This window comes from Vombatus ursinus, unplaced genomic scaffold (genome assembly GCF_900497805.2).
Source record: "Vombatus ursinus unplaced genomic scaffold, bare-nosed wombat genome assembly UNPS02014812.1, whole genome shotgun sequence".
NCBI classification, from domain to species: Eukaryota; Metazoa; Chordata; class Mammalia; order Diprotodontia; family Vombatidae; genus Vombatus; species Vombatus ursinus.
Window position 1 is genome coordinate 57589847 of NW_020954590.1, and position 23005 is coordinate 57612851.

Genomic DNA, 23005 nt, shown 5'->3' on the forward strand with positions numbered 1-23005 from the left:
ATACATACATACATGTGTATGTGTGTTAATTGCTTGTATATCTTGGAAACCAAACCCTTATTAGAGAAATATGATACAAACTTCTTTTTTCCATTTGACCATTTCCCTTCTTGTGCTAGGTGCATTAATTTTGTTTGCTCAAATATTTTTCCATTTCATGTAATTATAGTTATCCATTTTGTCTCTTCTAATTCTGTTCTGTCCCTTGTTTGGTTAAGAATACATCTAGCCATAGCTATAAGTGGTATATAATTTGCTTCTTTTTAATTTATTTTTTTTTGCAGTATGACCTTTGTTCTTTAAGTGTGTTTTTTATAAACAATGAATTGTACAGTTCTGCATTCTCTTCCCCTGATGCAGAATGAATGGACTCTCTAAGCACCATTTCCCTACAGATTATATCTATTTGTAATGCCCATCTCCCTTTATAAAATATCTCTTCTTCCATGTAAGTGTTCATCAGTAACGTTCCCTCTCACCACTGGAACAAGATTTACCCTCTTTCTGCCTCTTTTTCCATTCCTCCCTTTGCCACCTCACCAATTCTCCTAGAGCTTCTCTTCTTCCTGAGAGTCTGCAGGAGTTATTTTTCCTCCATTGTTAATCTTTTATTTGATTAATAAACATCACATATTCTCTATCTTCTTCCTCTCTCCTTTTATTCAGCCTCACATTCTGCAATTGAGTCCCACAAAAAAATGTTTGATTCACCAGTAGATGGAGTGGCCTGAGTTTTAGTGCATGATGTTTCAGGCTTGCTTCTGCAGGATCACTTCTATTTGGGTCACTAGGTGGCACAGTGGATACAGTGCTGAGCCAAGAGTGAGGAAGACCTGAGTTCAAGTATGGCCTCAGACATTTAGACACTTACTAGCTATGTGACACTGGATAAGTCATTTAATCCTGTTTGCCTCAGTTTCCTCATATGTAAAATGAGCTGGGGAAGGAAATGGCAAACCACCCTAGTATAATTGCCAAGAAGATCCCAAATGGGGTCACATAGAGTTGGATACAACTGAAAACGACTGAATGACAACAAAATGAGGATAATAATAGAAACTGCCTCCCAAGGATGTTGTGAGGCTCAAATGAAATAAAAATTGCAAAGCACTTAGCACAGTGCCTAGTACGTATTAAGCTCGATGTATTAGCAGTTACTATTTTGATCATCATCATTATTATTATTATTTGCCTTCCATTTTGTCCATATCTATTTGTGTACTTTTAGAAAGAAATCTCCTAGTGGTCTCTCCATTGTTATTTTGTTGTTGTCCCTGGTTGCTGCACCTGTTTCTCTTTCTTCTCTTTCTATTGTCTGAGGTGTTTGAATAGTCAACAATTTGTTCAGGTCTAGTTTTATTTCTAGGAATGCTTTGAACACCTCTTTTTATTGAACATATATCTTTTTCTACTAATGGGTAGGCTCAGGCTTGCAAGGTATATCACTTAGGGGTGCATTTTGAACTCTCTTGCTCCTCAGAACACATTATTCCATTCCCTGCTATAATTTCTGATGGATATAGAATAGTCCTGTGGTACTCAAATTTCCTTTCCTTTATATTTGAAAGTCTTTCTGTTGGTTGCTTATGGAGTTTGTTGTTTGTCAGCGGAATTGTTATATCTAACGATTGTCTTGGAGTTTGCAGCATGGAATTTTTTTCTTTGGAAGTAATGAGTAGATTCTTTCAACTAGCACTTTGTTTTCTGTGTCCAGAAGTCCTGGGCAGTTTTTTTTTTTAATGTTATTTGTTTCATTGTGGTATACAAGGTTTTTGAGTCGCTGTATTCTTCTGATCGACTTGTAAACCTTAAGTTGTCTCTATACATCCTATCTTTGAGAACAATATGTCTTGTTTGTGTGGAGATCATGTTTCTTTTTAACATTATTGGGTTTTTTTATTTTTTTGAATATTTTCCTTCCCTTCTGTGCATTTATTTGCATTCCTGATCAGTTATTCTTTTTTGTTTCTTTGGTAAGACCTGATCTGATCTGATCCAATCTAGCCAGTAAAAATTTATTACCTACTATGTTCTGAGGGAGGTAAAATCAATCACCTTCAGTTAGTAGCATGGTGGTGAATTTAGAAGTGATAACTTATCCCGGGAAGGGCATCTTGTTCTATGGAGTTGAAACCAGGCAGGACAACAGACGTAAAATGAACTTGCTAATGTGAATCCAAATTTTCCTATTCTGCCAATTATTCCTGCTGTATAGGCCAAAGATCTATTTTCAAATTTTGCATTTCTCTTTTAAACCATTCAGAAACATTCTGTTATTGTTCATACATTTTGAAGAATCCACATGCCTCATTAAGTGGCAGTTTATTTTCCTTTGTCATCTAATATACACAGATAAACATACATATATATATATATACCCCTACAAAAAATTTGTATATATGTACATACACATATACACATTTTCACAATACATATGTGTGTTTGTATATATTAATATATATGTGTGTGTGTATACACATATATGTATACATACATACATACATACACACTAATGTAGCTGACTTGGAGGTCATATTTTCTTGTCTCATTAATATTGCACCTGTTACTTTACCTGCTTATGCTCAAAGTCTTTAACTGAGCTTTATTCTTCCTGAGATCTTTTGGTAACGTTAGTCTTTCCCCCTTATTGCTCATTTCTAACTCTTTCGCCTTTGATTATGGTTTTCTCTGGACCCTGAGTTTAAAGTCGTCTCAGTCTCCTCCCATGATAGGCAATACGAGTTTCACCAGCCTCAGACTTTGCCCCAGTTTCTTCTGCAAGGACAGAACTAATCCTAGTTAGGCACTGAACTTTCCCACTCAGTCTTAGTGGAGTGCTATACAGCTACCTATGCTGGTGCCATGCTTCAATTCCCACTGTTCCTCACTTCTCTGATAGTTCTATTGCAGACTGCAGCACAAGACTCTGCCTTTTGTTTTACCACAGCACTCAGAATAGGGGAAGTTAGAACTGAGTTTTGTTCTAAGCCTGAGGGTTGGTTAGTGTAGCCCTGATAGAGTTTGGTGAGCTGTGGGAAAGGGGGTGCTGGGTGAGCTTGTTAGGAGTTAGAGATTGGCCCTCATTGGGTTTGTTAGGCTTTTTGGTGTCTTAAGCCATGGGGGCAGATGAAATTGCTTTATCTCTTGCACATAATTCCTATTTTCCAGAGGTTTGGGAGTTTGTGAGAACTGGAAAAAATGTCTAGTCCTACATCTTGTTGGACACATGGCCTAGAAGTCATATTCAATTATTTTTAGTATGTTTCAAGAGAGGCCACATTTTTTACATTATCTATTATTATTATTAATGACATCATCATCATCATCTTTTTAGAAAAATGCATTTACTAAGCAGATATGGTAAGAATAGATGTTAAAAAAATTTCCCTTCAACCAGTGTTATAGTCTTGCCTTTTACACGTGAGGTCTCTGTGCTCACATTTAGAAAGCATATACAGCTAATGGTTAAACTCACATCTCCTGTTTACTAGAAGTCTATTTCTCCTTTTGTGGGGTCCTCAAGAATTTCCCCTGAGATGCAGCTCTCTGCTGGCCTCTGAGGGTAGGTACCTCTGCAGAGTCCTGATTCTGCCTTTTTTCTGTGTATCTAGGTTATTATTACTGAATTTCTCAGCTCACAAATGCAGATGCTACTGGCAGCCACTATTGCTCTGGAGATACTGCTTTTGGCTCCAAGAGAATACCAGATCTTCTGACCTTTCAAAATTCACAAGGTCATTACCCAGTCAAAGTGGGAAGGGGAGAGAAACTTGATCTTCACCTTTAGCAATTACCCCTCAGCAGTCATTCACCTGCGAGGCAGTGCAGTGGATGGAGCACTGGACCTGAAATCAGAAGACTTCTCATGAGTTCAAATCCAGCCTCAGACATTTACTAACTTTATGACCCTGGGCAAGTCACTTAACCCTATTTGTCTCAGTTCCTCATCTGTAAAATGAGTTGGAGAAGGAAATGGCGAACCACTTCAGCATCTTTGCCAATAAAATCTTAAATGAAGTCATGAAGAGTCTGAAATGACTCAAAAATAACAATAGTCCATCTGGATTTGGTAGATTTGATCACTACTCAACTATCACTGCTGGAATATTTGATTCTGAACTGACTTGATGTGTTTTACATAGGGTACTTCCAGGTATGTGTCTGATTTCAACAGCCAATCACAAGACATATGGTATGTGGTATCATCTACCTTCATGTAATGATCAAAGCATTTCCACTGGTCCTCTGTTGGATTAGATTTGTTTGTACTTAGTTTATATATTTGATTGACTCACTCTAGAAGTCTGGGCCTCATAGAAAATCCTCCGTTTGGTGTTCAAAATCCTTTTTAAAATATTTATTTTTAGCATTCTTTTCTTTTTAAATTTTGAGTTCCAAACTCAAGTACTAAGAAGGCAAGCGATATGATGTTACACATCAAATAATGCAAAACATATTTATATATTAGCCTTATTTCTTTAAAGCAAGAAAAATAAAGAGTGAGAAAATTATATTTCAATTTGCACTCACAGTTCATCAGCTCTCTTTCTGGAGATGGACAGCATTTTTTCATCATGTATCCTTTGGAATTGTCTTGTATCATTGTATTGATCACAGTAACACAGTCTTCCACAGTTGATCATCATTACAACATTACTGTTACTGTGCACAATAATCTCCAGGTTCTTCTCACTTCACTTTGCTCATATAGGTCTTGCCATGTTTTTTGAAACCACTCCCCTCCCAGACTATTATTGCAATAGTCTATTGATTGAGTTCCTTGATTCAAGTCTTTCCCCAATCTAGTCCACCCTCCATATAGATGTCAAGTCTGACCATGTCACCAGTGCTCTGTCCAATGAGCCACCTAGCTGCCTCCACCTGGGACATAGTAGATGCTTAATAAATGCTTGTTGACTTACCTATTTAAAAAAATAATGGGAAACTGAGTTTCTACAAAGCCTCACAGAGTTATCTATCTTCCCAGAAGATCCATTCATCCATGTCGTTTGGGCGTTGGGGGGGGTTGTAGAATCAATAAATTAGGTCATGTCTGTAAAGTGTTTGGCACCTGAGAAGATAAGAAATGTTAGTGTGTCCTATTAGTTTTCATTGTTTTCCTTAAAATGCCTGTACAAGTAAGCCATCCTATAGCTGAAATCAATCCATACATACTTAATAACACCATTCTTTGCTATTGCAAAGGTAAGTCTATTTCATCAGAGCAGCATAATTTAAATCTTGCTGAATTTCACAGCTTTCCTCCACCAAATCCACTTTTGAACTAAGACTAAACAAGATAAATTATAGCCCCAAAGGTATTTTTTTCTGAGAAAATTATTAAGGAATGAAAAATAGAGGTTTACTAACAATGGCCCCTACAATCTTATCTGGGGCATCACTACTGCAGCCCCTAAAATTAGTTTTTTAGAGAGGTATGATTCTTGTACCCAGGACTTAATCTTAACACTATGCATGCTGTGCAATTCTCTACAGCATAAAAATAAACAATTATACCATTTCATGTGCATTCTTGACTTAGTTCTAAATTAATTAAAGATTTTTGGTACCTAGAGTATCAATAGTTAACTGCAACATGAATTCTGCTTTCTTTTTAGCATTCTGGAGGGGATACTTAAAAATGAAGGCACAAATGTCAAAGAATATTTGCACATTGCAGGATCTGGCCCAGGGTCCTTGGGGCTATCTTTTGTAGTTATACAATGAAATTTGTTGTGTGTTCCTAATTAGGTGGCAACCATGAAACAAGGATCAGTTTTCAACTGCATCTGCAAAGGAAAAGAGAAGTTGCTCTTGATGCCCGGATCAGGCACCACCCTTTCCATGAATCTCTTCTCCAATGTCTTAAGCCCTGATATTGTAGGAGCTGTCTTTTGTACTTTTTATATACTACATTTTGGTATAATTATTTATCTGTCTGCTTTCACAGATCAGTCTAGAGGCTTGCTAGTTTTCTAGGCTGCCAAATTGGTCTTTTCTGGGGTTGTCTGTTAATTACATTCCTGGTCTGAGTTCAACAAGTTCCTGACCCAGGTTTGGGTTTGTTGGCTTATGCATGGTTGAGTCTCAGCAGACTGCTGCTGGACTGTCACTGAGGGAGGTTCTTCAGGTTGGGAGTGACCGGTTGATTCCCCTTTGGTCTGGAACTACTGTCCCAGTTATTCTGCTACACACTTAGATGCTGGGCTAAAGGCCAGAACTGAGTGCCTGTTGCTCTGCTCCTAGACTCAGAGACACACCGCTGCATTTCTGGTCATTGCTCCTTTTTTAGTACCCAGTTAGGGTGAGCTCATGGTCCCTTTAGACCTCTGCTACCCGTCATGAATCCACAACCTACAACTGGGAAATGGACATCAGAGCCAACAGATGGTACCCAATCAATCCTACATTCCTGTTCAGGGATCCCCTTGGATCTCCTTTTGCCCCAGTGCTTCCCGACTTGACCCTCTTTCTGTCCCTGAGCATTGGCATGCTCCCCACCTCAGCTGCCACGTTGAATACTCCAGGACATCTCCTATACCAGTATTCAAAGACTCTCCTCGTCTTTCTCTCTCTCTTTCTCCTTCTTGTTCTTTGTCTCTCTCTCTCTTTCTTTCTCCTCCACCCTCTCTCTCTGTCTCTCTGCCTTTGTTTCTGTCTCTCTTTTTCTCCCTCCTCCTCTCTGTGTCTCTTTTTTTCCCCCATCTCACTTCTTCTTTCTCTCTTTGTCTCTGTCTCAGTCTCCATCTCTCTCTGTCTCTGTTTCTCTGTGTGTCTGTCTCTCTCTGTCTCTCTGCCCCTCTCTGTCTCTCTCTCTCTCTGTTTCTGTCTCTCTCTGTCTGTCTCTCTCTCTGTCTCTGTTTCTGTCTCTCTCTCTCTGTCTCTCTCTCTGTCTCTGTCTCTCTCTGTCTCTCTGTCTCTCTCTGTCTCTCTCTGTCTCTCTCTCTGTCTCTCTCCCTCTCTCTCTCTCTCTCTCCCTCTCCCTTCCTAAATTGCAGTAGGCTGGAAAAATGATTCACTGTGAAGTCTTCTTGGTTTTCCCAGTCAGAATTTGGTCTGTCAAGTTTTCTAGATTGTTGTAAAGGTGGTGTGCTGGGTGAGCTAAGCAAAAATTCTTCCTCTCACTCTGTCATCTTCTATATCTTTTATATCCCCTAGTCCCTACTTTAGTGTTTTATATCTAAAAATTGCTTGATAAATGCTTTCCATTTAATTAAACTGATGTCTCATCAGTTTCCATAGTTTGGTAACCATCAGTTCTCACTCCTTCCAACTTTAGATTCATTTCTATACCATCCCTAGGGATGCACCCCTGTGCATAGGCTGGAAATTAAAAGGCATCTGGGGTTCAAAATGCAGAGTCTTGTTCATATCAATTAGTCTCTTTCCAAGTCAGAAAGAAGAAAATAACTAGCATGATAAAAAAAGATTTTTGTACAAAAATTTCTCTTTTTTGACATTACATCAATGGATTCATTTCTGCCAGAATCAGGAAAATGTCAAATAAATATAAAAATGTCCAAGTCTACTAAAAAAAATAGCTTACTGAGTGGTGTAATTGTACATATGAAAATCATGTAAAACATTTCCGTATTAGCCATATCACAAAAAACAAAGTGAAATAATTATAATTCAATTTGTATTCGGAGTTCGTCAGTTCTCTCTCTCTCTCTCTCTCTCTCTGGAGTTGGATTGCATTTTTTTCCATCATGAATCATTTGGAATTATTTTGGAACATTGTATTGATCAATGTAGCCAAGTCTTTCACAGTTGATCATCATTACAACATTGCTGTTACTGTGCACAATGATCTCCTGGTTTTCACTTCAGTTTGCTTCAGTACATATAAGACTTGCCATGTTTTTTTTCTGAAACCACTTGATCATTTCTTATTGTACAATAGTACTTCATCACAATCATTTGCCACAACTTGTTCAGCCATTCCTCAACTGATATGCATCCCCTCAGTTTCCACATCTTTGTCATCACAAAAAGAACTGCTATAAATATTTTTCTACACATAAGCCCTTTTCCATTTTATTCTATCTCTTTGGGGTACAGATCTGGTAGTGGTATTGCTGGGTCAAAGGGTATGCATAGTTTTATAACCTTTTTGTAATTGTTCCAAATTGTTCTCTGGAATGGTTGGATCAGGTCACAACCCCACCAAAAGCTTATTAGTGTACCTATTTTTTCTCATCCTCTCTAGCCTTTGTCAATTCTGAGGCATATGAAATGGTACCTTAGAGTTGTTTTAATTTGTATTTCTCTAATCAATGGTGACTTATTAAAGAAAGTAAAAAAAAACAATATGCTTCAATTTACATTCAGACTCCATCAGTTCTTTTTCTGATGATGAATAGCATTTTTCATCATAAGTCTTTTGGAATTGTCTTGGGCCATTGTGTTGCTGAGAATAGCTAAGTCATTCATAGTTGATCATAGTACAATATTGCTCTTACTATGTAGAATTTTCTGTTTCTGCTTATTTCACTTTGCATCAGCTCATATAAATTTTCCCAGTTTTTTTTTCTGAAACCATCCTGTTTGTCATTTTTAATAACACAATAATATTCCATCACAATCATATATCACAACCTGTTCAACTGTTCCCCAATTGATGGACATCCCCTCAATTTCAAACTTTTTGCCACCACAAAAAGAGCTGTTATAAATATTTTGTCAATATAGGTCATTTCCCTTTTGTTTGTTTGTTTGTGCTTGTTTTTTAAATCTCTTTGAGATACAGATATAATAGTGCTATTGCTATGTTAAAGGGTATGAACAGCTTTATGGCCTTTTGGGAGTAGTTCCAAATTGCTCTTCAGAATGGTTGGATCAGTTCACGACTCCACCAACAGTGTATTAGTGTCTCAATTTTCCATATCCCCTCCAACATTTGTCATTTTCCTTTTTCTGTCATATTAGCCAATCTGATAGGTATAAGATGGTACCTCAGAGTTGTTTTAATTTTCATTTTTCAAATCAATGGTGATTTAGAACATATGATTATAGATAGTTTTGATTTCTTCTTCTGAAAACCACCTGTTATATCCTTTGACCATTTATCAGTTGGGGAATAACTTGTATTCTTATAAATTTGACTCAGTTCTTTATATATTTGAACAATGAAGCTTTTATTAGAGAAACTTGATGTAGTTTATCTTTTGCCCTAGTTTTCTGTTTTTGTTCTAATCTTGGCTGCATTAGTTTTGTTTTTGCAAAACTTTTTCGTTTAATGTTCTTTATGTCTTGTTTGGTCATAAATTCTTCCATTATCTATAGACCTGTTGAGTATACAATTCCATGCTACCCAAATTGGCTTATAGTATCACTCTTTATGTCTTTATGTTTTGACCTTATCTTGATATACAGGGTGAGTTGCTGATCTATTCTTAGTTTCTGTTAAACTGGTTTCCAGTTTTCCCAGAAATTTTTATCAAATAGTGAGCTCTTGTCCAACAAGCTTGAATCTTTGGGGTTATCAAACAATAGAGAACTATGGTGATTTACTACTGTGTATTATGTACTAATCTATTCCACTGATCTACCACTCTATTCCTTAACCAGCACTAGATTATTCTGATAATTACTCCTTTGTAATATGGTTTGATATCTGGTACAGCTAAGCCACCTTCTTTCACATTTTTTAATTGATCCCCTTGATATTCTTGACCACTTATTCTTCCAGATTAATTGTGTTATTTTTTTCTAGCTCTATAAAACATTTTTGGTAGTTTGAGAGTCATGGAACTGAATAAGTAAATTAATTTTGGTAGAATTATTTTTATTATATTGGCTGAGTCTAGCCATTTACAATTAATATTTTTCCAATTGTTTAGATCTGACTTTATTTGTGTAAAAAGTGTTTTATAATTGTGTTCATATAGTTCTTGGGTTTATCTTGGCATGTAAACTCTCAAGTATTTTATATTGTCTACAGTTTTGTATATGGAATTTCTCTATGTCTTACTGCTGGACTTTGCTGATAATAAAGAGAAACATTGATTATTTATGTGAGTTTATTTTATATCCTGCAACTTTGTTAAAGTTATTAATTATTTTCACTAGTTTTTTTTTTAGTTGGTTCACTAGGATTCTCCAAGTATGCTATCGTATTACCTGCAAAGAATGATAGTTTTGTTTCCTCATTTTGTTTCCTCATTGCCTATTCCAATTCCTTCCATTTATTTTTCTTCTCTTATTGCTATAACTAGATTGAATAAGTAGTGATAATGGGTATCCTTGCTTCACCCCTGTTCTTCTTGAAAAGGCTTCTAGCTTATACTTATTACAGATAATTCTTGCTCATGGTTTTAGATAGATATTATTTTTATCATAGATAGATTTATCATTAGGTAGATAATTTGTTTATTATTTTGAGGAATGCTCCTTTTATTCCTATGCTCTCTAGTGTTTTTAATAGGAATGGGTACTGTATTTTGTCAAAAGTTTTTTTGCATCTATTAAGATAATCATATGGTTTCTGTTGTTTATGTTATTGATATGGTCAATTATGCTGATAATTTTCCTAATATTGAACCAGCCTTGCATTCCTGGTGTAATCTCACCTGCTCATAGTACATGATCCTTGTGATACACTGCTGGAATCTCCTTGCTAGTATTTTATTTGCAATTTTTGCATTAATACTCATTAAGGAAATTTGTTTATCATTTTCTTTCTCTGTTTTTGTTCTTACTGGTTTAGTTATCAGGACCATGTTTGTGTCATAAAAGGAATTTGGTGGGATTTCTTCTTTGTTTCTTTTTCCAAATGATTTATATAGTATTGGAATTAATTGCTCTTCAAATGTTTGATAGAAGTCACCTGTGAATCCATCTGGTCCTGGGTATTTTTTCTTAGGGAGCTAATTGATCGCTTGTTTAATTTCTTTTTCTAAGATAAGGCTATTTAAGTATTCTATTTCCTCTTCTGTTAATCTGGGCAATTTATATTTTTGTAAATATTTATCCATTTCACTTAATTTGTTAGGTTTATTGGCACATAAGTGGGCAAAATAGATCCTAATAATTGCTTTAGTTTCATCTTTATTGGTGGTAAACTCACCCTTTTCATTTTTGATACTGGTATTTTTAAAAAATCAAATTAATTAATGGTTTAACTATTTTATTGTGTTTTCCCCATAAAACCAGCTCCTAGTTTTATTTATTAGTTCAACGGTTTTCTTACTTTCAATTTTATTAATCTTTTCTTTGATTATCAGAATTTCCAGTTTGATATTTAATTGGGGAATTTTAATTTGTTCTTTCTACTTTTTTTTTAGTTGTATGCCAATTCATTAATCTCTTCTTTCTCTATATTATTGTTGTAAGCATTTACAGACATAATTTTCCCCTAAGTACTACTTTGGCTGCATCCTGTAAATTTTGATATGTTGTCTCATTTGTTGTCATTTTTTTTGATAAAACTATTGATTGTTTCTATGATTTGTTCTTTGACCCACTCATTCTTTAGGACAGATTATTTAGTTTTCTAATTAATTTTTTATCTATGCTTCCATAGCCTTTTGTTGAATGTAAATTTATTTTATTATGATCTGAAAAGGATATATTTAATATTTCTGCTTTTTTGCATTTGGTTGTGAGGTTTTTATGCCCTCATGCACAGTCAGTTTTTGTGTAGGTGCCATATACCACTGAGAAAACGATGTATTATTTTCTATTCTCATTCAATTTTCTCTAGAGGTCTATCATATCTAACTTTTCTAAAATTCTATTCTCCTTATCTTCTTCCTTGTTTTTTTTTGTTAGATTTATCTAGTTCTGAGAGGGGAAAGTTGAGGTCCCCCACTAGGATAGTTTTACTGGCTATTTCCTCCTATAACTTATTTAACTTTTCCTTTAAGAATTTGGATATATATGTGTTTAGTAGTGATATTATTTAATTGTCTATGATACCTTTGAGCAAGATATAGTTTTCTTCCTTGTCACTTTCAATTAGATCTATTTTTGCTTTTTCTTTGTCTAAGATCACTATTGCTACTCCTGCTTTTTTTTTTACTTCACCTAAAGCATAATAGATTTTGTTCAAGCCCTTTGTTTTTACTCTTTTTGCCTCTCTGCTTCAAGTGTGTTTTTTTTCAACAACATATTGTGGGATTTTGGTTTTTAATCCACCCTGCTATCTGCTTTCATTTTATGGGTGAGTTTATCCCATTCATATCCATCATTATGATTATTAACTATGTATTTCCCTCCATCTTGCTTTTTTCTCCAGATTACTCTCTCTCTCTCTCCTTTCACTCTGCTGTTCTTCAAAAGTGTTTTGTTTCTGATCACCACTTCCCCCAATATGCCCTCCCTTCTATCAGCCCCTACCCTCTTGTCTGATTCCCTAGCTGTTCAATTTCTCTGTAGGGTAAAATAGATGTCTATACTCAACTAAATGTGTATGTTATTTTCTCTTTGAGCAAATTCTGATGAAAGATTCAAGTGTTGCCCACCTCACCTTCATTCTCCCCTCCATTACAAAATCTCTTTCATGACTATTTTATGTGAGATAACTTACTGTATTCTACCTCTCCCTTCCTCCTTTTTCCAGTGCCTCCCTCTTTCTCATCCTTTAACTTTATTTTCTTGGCTATCATCTCATCATAGTCAACTCACATCCATGCCCTTTGTCTATGTATACTCCTTCTAACTGCCCTAACAATGATAAAGTCTTAGGAGTTACAAATATCATCCCATGTAGGAATATTAATAGTTTAACCTTATTGAATTCCTTACAATTTCTCTTTTGTGTTTATCTTTTTATGCTTCTCCAGAGACTTTAATTTGAAAGTCAAATTTTCTATTCAGCTCTGGTCTTTTCATCAAGAATGCTTAAAAGTCCTCAATTTCATTAAATTTCCATTTTATACCTTCAAGGATTATACTCAGTTTTGCTGGGTAGGTGATTCTTGGTTTTTATCTTGGCTCCTTTGCCCTCCAGAATATTGTCTTCTACTCTACCCCACCCCCTGCAATTCTTTAATGTGGAAGCTGCTAAATCTTGTGCTGTTCTGACTCTGGCTCCACAGTATTTGAATTGTTTCTTTCTGCCTGTTTGCAATATATATATTTTTTGATCCGTGAACTCTAGAATTTGATTATAATATTCCTGAAATTTTAATTTTGGGATCTCTTTCAGGAGAACAGATTTTTAAGGTTCAGAGAAAGGGTAGGTAGAATCATATGGCTTAAAATTCTACAGAGCAATTCAGTCCAGTAGAGATAGAATGCTCTTCAGAATGAAATTCTGATAATACCAAAAGAAACAATACCAATTGCCAGGGAAAAAAGTCTGATGCAGAAGCACTAGAAACTTATCGATCAGCTTGGATTTTAAAAACACATGAACACAAAATGAAAACAAAAGCAAGTAATGGAGGATCAATACAAAAGTATAGCATAGTATATAAGAATTGAAAGAAGATCTTTAAAGCTCAGAATTACCTGAGGCTGATAAGGACTGTTTGTTGTAGACAACAACAACAAAAATCTTTAAACTTATGTGGGGAAAAGAGGAATTAAAAAAAGGATGGGGTAATTTCTCATATTGGTTGGAATGATGAAAATAGATGTTAGTAAAGCTACTTAACTTTTATTTTGCTTCTGATTTCTCTAACAAAGAGCATAATCTTTGGTCTGGAAAGGATAAACAAAAATGAATATTAGGGAGCTGGTACAAAATGGACATGGTGGTAAAAAAAGCATCTAGCTATCTTTGATGAGTTCAAGTCAGCACAACCCTGATAACTACATCTTGAGTATTGAAACACCTGGCAAATGGAATTACTGAGCCATTTTCAAAGATCTTTGAAAAAACTGTGGAGAATGGGAGAGGTGCCATAGGACTGGATTAGGACCAATGTTAATCCAATTTAAAAAAAGGGGGGGAGTCCTTCATTCTATAGGCCAGGAGACTTGACATTGATTCCTGACAAAGTTCTAGAAGTTATTAATTGTTAGTTAGTAAACATCTTAAAAGGAAGCAGTGACCACAGAGCACCAGCGTGGCTTTATCAAAAACAATCAAGTCAGGCTAATTTAATTTCATTTTTTTGGAAAGTGTTCTAATATGAATATAGAAAAATGCTGTATATGTGATTTCCCTAGATTCTAGCAAAGAATTTAACAGTGTTTCAGGCTATTCTTGTTATTTAAGATGGTGAGATATGGGTTAAATTACAGTGTATAGTTAATAAGCTACAATCCTGATTGAATGACTAGGTTCAAATCAAAGTTGTTAATGGTTTGATATAAACTTGGAAGATCTTTAGTACACAAAGGTCTTGATAATTGAGATAACCATTGGGCTAAATATAATACATTTTAAATAATAAAATACTAAATTTAGTCAACATAATAAAATGTCTTAAATAGGTTTCACAAAATCATTTTTACCAGTACAAAATGGGAGAGTCAGGGACAATTAGAATTTTTTCTGAACAAGACCTAGGTGATTTAGGAAGCAGAAAACTCAGTGATTCAACAGTGTCATCTTCAGACAAACAAAATGTTATGGAATGTTGGGTTTTATTAGTAAAAATATGGTTTCCAGAATTTTGCAGCAAGAGTCCAATGTACTGTGCCCCATGCAGACCATATATAAAATATGAGAGTATGATGTCTAGGGTTTTATCACATTTCAAGGAAAGTATCAATAAGTTGAGAGAGAATCCTGGAGAAGGTGACCAGGATAGTCAATCAACCAATCAATAAGGATTTATTAAGTGCCTCCTATGAGTCATACACTAAGCTAAATGTTAGGATACAAAGTGGTATGTGGATAATGGTATTTTCTGTTTTATTTTATTTTGTTTTTTAGTCATTCCATTGAGAATTGGAGGGCAAATATAGTCTGTCAGCAAAAAGGAAAAAAAGGGGAAAAAAAAGATGGCAGAATCTCTTTTTTGTTTTTGTGTTTTGTTTAAAGTATGGGAGATGGCCATTTTTTGTAGTAAGCAGGGAAGGAACAAGTAGATAAGGAAAGATTGAAGATGAGGGTGGTGGTTGTGAAGGGAATCTGTACAGCATCCAAGGAACATGTAGAGAAACTGAACTTGGTAAGGAGAAGGACCATTTTATCATCAGAGTAAAAGAACATAGAATGAGGGAAAATATCAAGATTTTTTGAGACATAAAGAAGAAGAAAAGAGGACATTCATTGCTTCAATTTTCTCAGTATAATATGAGGAAAGATCTTTAGCTGAGAGGGTAGGAATAGGCAGTAATGTGGAAGCTTGATAAAAAGGAAAAGGTCTGGAATCACCACTATAGAAAACATGGTAGAGAATGCATTAGGGAAAGTAAAATAATTCCCACAGAACCATTGTGAAAGGACACAACTAATAGGAAATAATATAATATTAATTAATTAATATAATAATAAAATTTATATTGGAATCTGTCTACACAGTTGTGTGACTTCCTCCAGCTCCATTTAGTTGCATATAAGTAGGAGTAAAGGAGACAGATGGTGGGAGTAATCCAGGATTAGGATTTGGCAAGGTGTGAGTGACAAGAGGGCAAGAGAGTATAAGATAGGTTGGAGTTGAATTGCTTAACTAAATAGTTGGTATTGGAAAGCCTGATAGAGCTGTTGTGATAGTGTAATGATATAATAAGTATGGTGTCTATGGGGTGTCCATATCCAACATGTAGGACTTCACACTTTTCACCTAGGCCTGTGGACACCTATTTCATATCTGGGTTGGTCGACTTATTCCAACCTGCTTCCACACTAATGAGACCAGGTTTCCAAAGAAGGATACTATCACATGGTTACACTCAGAATCTCTCAGAGCCCTTGCAGTAACCATGTTAAGGGGGAATATATTCTCCTTACTCACCAGCTTACCTATTAAAACCTAACTGATGCATTTCTATTTACCCAAACTAGCTACTTACAGTCATGTCACTTTTAAATCTTAGACATAACCATTTACTTAGCCATAAGGCAATAGAAATACTAACATTCCTAGTACTCATATATTAAGTAAGTGCATGAAGAACAAAATATAACACAATCCATAACTAAATCTGTGTCACACTCTTCTGCCAGTACATTCAGTATCTACAGGGGACAATAGGCAAGCATATGAAGGCATATAATCCATGTGCTTAGGCTAACTCACAACTTTGAGCTGCAGGTTTTTATTTCATTGGTCCATTCAGGAATATTTGTGCCACACAAAAACACTTCTCAGCTAACTATTTATGTATTGGTTCTCCCTGTTTTTCATCTGGACTACTCTTCTCTTCCAAATTCAAGTTGGCATAACATCCATAAGCTCTTTCCACTTACAATAACCCTTAAAAGGGGTTTGAGCTGAAAAGCTTATCTAGCTGACTATTTCTGGGATATACAGACCAAACCAGATCCCACAGTCTATTTTACTCAGCTTTGGATATTCAATATCTTCCCACCTTCTTTTCCCTCTGGCTGGAGGAATGGAGGTTGGAGCACTAAACTTTTCCCTAAATTTTCCTTTATAGAGGGCAGGGATGTGAACTTTCCCACTCACTCTCTACTTCCTATCTGCAGCTGTACGGTTCCACATCATAATTTTTCCCATTGCAGTTTTGATATATTTGGGTTGGCATAAGAAATTAAATGGGAATTTGGGGGGGGCAGTTTTGTAAAAGCCACTGTACAACACAGAAAAACCCCTTTTACTTAATATTGACCTACATATAGCCTATGACCAAATACTTAACCCAAATTTTTCAATAAGGTACTATAAACATCCCATAAAAGAAAAAGAAAAAAAATTAGACTTCTTCTCTGGTACAAAGGGAGGGCCAAAAATTTTTTATGTGGCTTTTCTAGATCTCAGGGGTACCGTGAGATCCTAACCCTCAAGATGAGGAAAGGTTAACTGTACTTGGTTTGAACTCCATCTGGTGACCCTTCCCCCACCCTCTTTCCAGCTTCCTTCCATGTTTTGTCTTCCACTATAGAATTGTAAACTTCTTGGGGGGCAGGGATTGCCTTTCTTTTTCTTATTTGTATCCCTGGGATTAGATCTGGCATGTAGTAGGTGTTTAATAAATGTTATTGAGTTGAATTGAATTATTTACTCAAGATGACACTGTGTCATACAATAAGAACCACTGAGCTCCCAGGAAACAGCTCTGGTTGACTTTGTGGACAAGGGAGATCAGCCTAACTAACTCTTCTGACAAAGAAAAGAAAATCATTTTTTCTTTTTCTTTTTTTTCCCTTTCAAACTAACTGTTGTTGTTCAGTCATATCCAACTCTTCATGACCTCATTTGGGTTTTTTTCAGCAAAGATACTGGAGTGGTTTGCCATTTCATTCTCCAGCTCATTTTATAGATGAAGGAACTGAGGCAAACAGGGTTAAGTGTCTTGCTCAGGGTCACACCAGTAATAAGAGTCTGAAGCCAAATTTGAACTCAGGACTTGTTGACTCGAAGCCTGACACTTTATCCACTGTGCCACCTAGCTGCCCTCAAGCTAGAGGGGGCAGAAAATGTCAAGATATTTCTGAAAGACTTTACCTACCTTAAACTGTAGGTGGTGCTAAAGAGCAACTACTGGAACTTGCAGTCTTTCTTCAGCCAATCAGAATCTTAGAGCCAAAGTCCTCTTATCTGCTGTTGATGCTGTTGTCTTTGAACATGTCCCAAACAGCTGCTTTCAGGTCACTGCTGAGCATTTTTTTTCTGCCATTATCTAATCTTCAGCTTCAGTCTCCTACCTCCTATTTCTTATACCTTTCACTTAGACATATCACATATCTTTCACTTAATTAGAGTCTCCCGGCATGCAGTGACTCACTTTTCACATAAAATATAGCAACTCACCAAATTTCCTGTGTCACCCTGTCAGTCAGTAAGCATTTATTAAGTACATTCTATGTGTCAGGCTTTGCACTGAACACTGAGATACAAAAAAAGGCAAAAGACAACCCCTGCTCTCAAGGAGCTCACAATCTAATGGATGACACACAAACAACTATGTACACAAAAGGTAGAAAGGTAGATAGATATGATATGATGTGATATGATATGATATGATATGATAAATTGGAGATAGACCATGGAGGGAAGGCCTTAACATCAAAGAGAATTTTTTTAAAGCTTCTTGTAGAAGATGGGCTTTTACCTGAGACTTGAAGGAACCCAGGGAAGTTAGAAAAAGGAAAGAGTTCCAGGAATAGTAGACAGCCAGTGAAAAATGCATTTAATTAGAATCAGGTGTGAACTACCACAAGGAGGCCAATATCACTGCATTTCAGAGTATGTGAAGTTGAGTAAGGTCTTTTTCCCCATCATATCTCAGTCTCCAAATAGATATGTGATTTCTCATTTTTTAGGTTTTACTCTCTTTGGTCTTGAATTAGCTATATGCAAGTGAGTTGCGGTACCACAATGCCTAACTGCTCAAGAGTTCTCAACAGTGTTTCACTTAATTTTTTACCTTAAAAATGTTTGTACTAATTTTTCTCCAGATTTTAATAAATAAAAGTTTTTTCTTTGTCCTATTTAACAAATTGTTCATATACAAAACATCATCCTCTATCTTTCATAAGGTGATCTAAGAACTTATGTCACAGTTTGTTTTCCATCCTCAAATGCTTAAATTCCATTGTTTCTAACCCTATCTTGCCACATAAAAGACTGATTAGACTTCCACTTTAGCTCCAGAGGGCAGAACTTTGAAAAATGACATGAAGCAAAACCAGAACAATTTATACGATAACATTAATATTATAAAAATACATATTTTAAGGACTTTTAGAAACTGAAGAATGAAATGAGCAGAACTAGGAGAACAAGTCATAGAGTAACAACTTTGTTTTTACAACAAACAGCTTTGAAAACTATGGGAACTATGATCAATACAATGACCATCCATGATTCCAGAGGATCAATGATAAAACATGGTACTGATGACAGAGAGATGAAAGATTTAGGGTTCAGAATGAGAAGTATACATTTTGTATACAATCATTGAGGGGATTTGTTTTGCTTAACTATGTATATTTATTAGAAGAATTTTGTGGGGTTTTTTCATCCAATGGAATGGAGGGTTATAAAAGACCTTTTATGAATTAGGAATAATTGGGAGTGATCTATAAATATTTATAATTTAAAAACAAAACATATCAATTAAGTCAAATAGATGGAGGAAAAAAAGAAATGGCAAAAAGTAACAAAGAGGTAGATTCAGGCTAATTGTAAGAAAAAGTTCCCTAATATGGAATAGGTTGCCTCAGGAGGTAATGAGTTTCACCTCCTAGGAAGTCTTTAAGCATAGGATAGATAACCACTTGTCAGGTATATTGTTGAGATGGGGGTGAGTATTTTTGTCCAGGTAAAGACTATACTAAATAGCCTCTGAGTTCTCTTCCAGCTTTGGGATTCTGTGAATCAGGATGTAGAGGAACAAAAGATGGTCAGATGAGAGAGTGACTCAGTGATGGTAGAGATAGAGCAGGAAAGTAGCCACAGAAAGGTAAATGAGAGGCTTGCATCATTTGGCCTATTTCTTTGTTTGTTATTCTCTATAGATGTTTTCCTCTACAAATAGTTAATTCTTTATTTTATAGGGTAAGATGATCCATTTAAAAACAATTATCCATGCTCTTTCCTTCTCCTCATTCCATTTCATAGTCTACATGGGAATATTTTTCAGGTTGTCTTGACATCTGCCCAAGAGCAGACAGGGAAATGAGATGAGAACATCAATCTTGTCAATTCTGCTAAGTAAAAGTAACTGGGAAACAAATTATTTTAGGAAGTTTTAGGGGGAAGGTTATATTTGTGTTCTTTTCACTTTCAACAATGATAGAGAGCTGGCTCCGTGATACGGACACATGATATGATTAAAAATGCCTGGACTCACGAAATTGTAAGAAAGCAGGGAGCCAAAATGTTTTTTTGGCATTTAAAGAAAGTGCTACCTGGAGGTGAAACTGAATGATCTAATGAATCTTTTCCAATCTTAGTAACCAAAACTATGTTACCCCACTGCTAACAGAACACTTGTTCTTTGATTTGTGAAATACAGATCTGGAGGAAATTGTCTCAGAGAACAATGTGCTTTCTGGAATGTAACTCATTGGAGAATATACACAAATTAAAATCCCTCCATCTCCTTGGCTTCAGTAAGGCTCTCACAGATGTCTGAGCTATTGAATGTTGTATGTTTAGGGAGCTTTGTACTAAATCATCAAGCAACTCTTTCTAATCGTGAGGGCATCAGGCACAGGCCCACAGGGCAGCAACTCCACTATTTAGGACTTAGGAACAATTCAGCTAGAATGCATGCCCATGACCTACCCAGAGGGGTTGTCATTAGCAAAACTGATCATGCTTTTAACAAGGAGAAAGTGAGTTACTTTAAAATGTTCCCTGAAGAAAAGTGGAGAAGCATGCTTTGCAAGTATTCTTTTCATTGGCCACCTTGAGGTAAAAGGACAGAATCTCCTTTTTTGAAAAAAGTCATAAAATAGTACTAAAGATAACTGACCTATCATTGCCCCAGAAAATACTGACTGCATGTGTTTATCCCTGTTAATCACTCTTATTTCCATGATAAAAAGGCACATATGTACATTATCCTTATGAATATTTGATAGGCTGGAACCTCTTTGTTTAATTAAGAATAAAAACCTTTTCAACAGTGGGCTTTCAAGGGGTTAGGGTAGCTAGAGGCTTTTTCAGTTAAAAACAGCTAACGTAAGGCCCTGAAACAGGAGAGAGAAAACTGCGGAAAAACAGACTGACATGCAGGGAAGCAAATTCTGGCTTTTATAAGGAAAACCTGCTAAAGATTAGAGCCATTTGAAAATTGAAATATGCTGTCTCTGGAAATAATGGGTTATATCATCCTAGAAGTCTTCACATAAAGGCTAGATTACCACTTGTTGGGGATGGTATAGAGGGGTTTTTTTTTGTTCCAGAATAGGTTGAATAAAGATCTCTGAGGTCCTCTTAGATTCAGAGATTCTGTGTGTTCAAGAGTGACAAAGGTATATAGGGTTGTCCTAACATATGCTCTATGATAAACAGTCAGGACACATTTTCAAAAGATATTCAGAAAAAAGGACACATCAATCTCCTTGTATCATGGTTCCTTTAATGCATAGGTTCCCACAGTGGGCAATACTGCCCCCTGGGGATTGCTGGAATGATCCAGGTGGGTGGTAGTAGCCTAGGGTGCAATTGAATAAAAATGAGGGAATGGTGGAAGCATAAGGAAAAAAGAGAAGAAAATTTTGAAAAACTGTTCATACATGTTTCATCTGTTGTATAGCAGAGTTAAAGTCATAGTGATTACATTATTTTCCAACTAAACATACAAAATATAAGTTATAACTGATCAATGGTCAAGTACGCTGACAAGTCTTAACAAGCAAGTGTTGGCAGGCAAGCTTGTCGTGCATTGTCAGGAAGTCCAGCATGCATCAGCAGGAATATGTGTGTGTAATGACTTGTTTACAATATGATACTATACTGTTACATGGTACAATATTGTGTCATCTAAATTTCAATGCGGGAAAAAACCCCACAAATTTACAATAAATTATTAAATTTAAGATGCATCATTTTTAAAGATATTTTATATTTTTTGAAATGACACAAATTTCAAAAAGTCTATTAAAGGTTTAAAGAAAGCAGATTTCCAGGGGGAAACTGAGTAATTTTTTAAAGGGGGCAGTAGGTCAAATAAGTTTGGGAACCTCTAATGAGCTCTTCCACCATACTAAACTACAGGTTACCTGAGGGCACAAACATTAATTCAAACTTGGTGTCATCCCCAGAGCCTACCATAGTGCTTTATACAGAATGGGCATTTAATAAACGTGTATCAGAATACATTGTGGAATAGATGTATCTTCACAAGTAATGAAAGAACTCTCAAAAAAATATCTAGGGAGATGCTATTTGACATAATTTCAAAATAAAAGGAAAAAGAATGGCTTTAGCTGCATTATTTTCAATTCAATTCAACAAATATGTATTTTAGGTACCTATTATTTACAGGACTTTGTCCAAGGTGTTGGGAATACGAAGACAAAAATAAATTATTTCTTGCCCTTGAGTAACTTCTATACTGCTGGAAAAATCTTGGAAATAGTTTACTAAAATCATTTGGTTCACTAAATTTCCATTTAGCCTGTTGTATTAACCTTGTTTATGTTTACCAATATTCATCCCTTTCAAAGAGCATAGTGGCCTATTGGATCAAGTGTTGGGCCTGGAGTCAGGAAGACTTGAGTTCAAATCTAATCTCAGACAGTAGCTATGTGCTAGATGTGCAAGTCATTTTAACTTCTGTTTGGCTCAGTTTCCTCAACTATAAAATGGGGATAATAACAGCACTAACTTTGCGGGATTGTTATGAGGATCAAAGGAGACAATTGTAATTAACACTTAGCAGAGTGCCTGGCATATAATAGGCTCTATATAAATGCTTAGTCCCTTCTCCTTCCCTTTCCTTCAAATATCCTTCCACTTCTACTCATCCCTTCTTTTTTCTATTATTTCATATCATTAGGTTAAAAGGAAGAAAGCCTTTGACTAACAGCAAATACTCCAGAGTAGGAGAACACAGAGCCAGCACTGAAAATATGTTCTGTTGGGCTTTTTTTTTCATCCTTTTGTATTCTAGGTATTCTAGATCAAGGATGAAGTTCCTTTATCTTTGGCATATAATTTCTGTTTTGGAGAGGTTTAAGAGGTTGTGAGGATCAGAAATAATGTCTAGTCCTCCACCTTATTGTTCACATGTATGTGAACAGAAGTGAAGCTTACATTCTAATGGGGAAGACATCACACAAACAACTGTAGTTAGTAAGCTCAGGTTCATTGTCCCAGAACCAGGCAAGTCATAGCTCCTTCTTCAGGCTTCTAGCATTGCCTAAGAGCTTTGGGCATCGTCTCTCTTCCCTACTGCTCTCAGGTTGAGTCTAGAGGCCAGTGACTAATGCCCCAGTTCCATTTAACTACTTAACATTGGAAGCTTT